This window comes from Equus caballus, chromosome 15, assembly GCF_041296265.1.
Source record: "Equus caballus isolate H_3958 breed thoroughbred chromosome 15, TB-T2T, whole genome shotgun sequence".
NCBI classification, from domain to species: domain Eukaryota; kingdom Metazoa; phylum Chordata; class Mammalia; order Perissodactyla; family Equidae; genus Equus; species Equus caballus.
The window spans coordinates 8,365,875-8,368,312 of NC_091698.1; positions in this window are offsets into that span (position 1 = coordinate 8,365,875).

The window sequence follows — 2,438 nt, forward strand, 5'->3', positions numbered from 1 at the left end:
TGGGCATACGCAACCACCTCTGACACGTACCAGAACCACGTGCCGTGCACGCCGGAACCACCTACCGGACAGACCGGAATCAACTTTTGGGCATGCCGGAACCACCAGTCAGATGTGCCAGAAACACGTGCCGGAGACGCCGGAAGCACCTGCCGAGCACGTCGCAACCACCTGCTCAACTCGCCTGAACCACCTGCCGGACACGCCAAAATCACCTGCCCGCTACACCAGCACCACTTCGGGGACAAGCCGGAATCACGTGAGGGGCATGCCGGCACAGCCTCTCAGACTGAACCTCGTGCCGGACACCACAGAACCACCTGCCGGACAGACCGGAACCACCTGCCGGACACGCCGGAACCACCGGCTCGACCCGCCGGAACGACCGCTGGACATGCAAAATCACCTGCCGGCTACGCCGGAAACACTTGGCGAACACTCCGGAATCACCTGCCGGGCATGCCGGAACCACCTCTCAGATATGCCAGAACCACGTGCCAATGACCCCGGAAGCACCTGCCGAGCACGCCGGAACCACCTGCTCGACTCGCCAGAACCACCTGCCGGACACGCAAAAATCACCTGCCGGCTACGCCACAACCAGTTGGGGAACACTTCGGAATCACCTGCCGGGCTTGCTGGAACCACCTGCCGGTCATGCCAAAATCACCTGCCAACTACGCCAGTACCACTTGGCGGACACTGTGGAAACACCTGTCGGGCCGGCCGGAACCACATCTCAGACGTGCCAGAACCATGTGCATGAGATGCTGGAACCACACCCAGAACAGACGGAAAACACCTGCCAGACCCGTCTGAACAACCTGCCGAGCACGCCGGAGCCACCTACCTGACATGCCCAAATCACCAGCCGGGTATGCCAGAACCACTTGGCGGAAAACTCCGGAATCATCTGCCGGACATGCCGGAACCAGCTCTCAGACACACCAGAACCACGTGCCGGAGACGCCGGAAGCACCTGCCGAGCATGCCGGAGCCACCTGCTCGACTCGCCAGAAACACCTGCCGGACACGCCAAAATCACCTGCCGGGTACGCCAGAACCACCTGGCGGACACTACGAAACCACCTGTCGCGCATGCCGGAACCACCTCTCAGACGTGCAGGAAGCACGTGCCGGACACGCCGGAATGACCTACCGGACAGACCGGAACCACCTGCCGAGCACGCCGGAGCCACCTGTTCGACTCTCTGGAACCACCTGCCGGACAGGCCAATATCAACTGCTGGCTATGCCAGAACCACCTGGGGGACGGTCCGGAATCACCTGCCAGCCATGGCGGAACCACCTCTCAGACGTACCAGAACCACCTGCCGGAGAAGCTGGAAACACGTCCTGGACAGTCTGGAACCACCTGCCGGCCAAGCCTGAACCACCTGCCAAGCACAACGGAACAACCTGCCTGACACGCCAAAATCACCTGCGTGTTATGCCAGAACCACTTGGAGGACTCTCTGGGATGACCTGCCGGGCATGCCGGAACCACCTCTCAGACGTGCCAGAACCATGTGGCGGACAGTAGGGAATCACCTGTTGGGCATGCGCAACCACCTCTGAGACGTACCAGAACCACATGCCGTGCCGGCTGGAACCACCTACCGGACAGACCGGAATCACCTTTCGGGCATGCCGGAACCACCTGTCAGATGTGCCAGAAACACGTGCCGGAGACGCCGGAAGCACCTGCCAAGCACGTTGGAACCACCTGCTCAACTCGCCTGAACCACCTGCCGGACATGCCAAAATCACCTGCCGACTATGCCAGAACCACTTGGCGAACACTCCGGAATCACTTGCCGGGCATGCAGGAACCACCTCTCAGACATGCCAGAACCCCGTGCCAATGACCCCGGAAGCACCAGCCGAGCACGCCGGAACCACCTGCTCGACTCGCCAGAACCACCTGCCGATCACGCAAAAATCACCTGCCGGCTACGCCACAACCAGTTGGTGAACACTTTGGAATCACCTGCCAGGCTTGCTGGAACCACCTGCCAGTCATGCCAAAATCACCTGCCAACTACGCCAGAACCGCTTGGCGGGCACTGCGGAAACACCTGTCGAGCCGGCTGGAACCACATCTCAGACTTGCCAGAAATGTGTTCATGAGATGCTGGAACCACACCCCGAACAGACGGATACCACCTGCCAGAACCGCCTGAACCACCTGCTGTGCACGCCGGAACCACCTGCTCGACTCACCGGTACCACCTCCCTGACACGCCAAAATCACCTGCTGGGTATGCCAGAACCACTTGGCGGACACTCCGGAATCATCTGCCGGACATGCCGGAACCAGCTCTCAGACACACCAGAACCAAGTGCCGGAGACGCCGGAAGCACCTGCCGAGCATGCCGGAGCCACCTGCTCGACTCGCCAGAAACACCTGCCGGACACGCCAAAATCACCTGCGGGC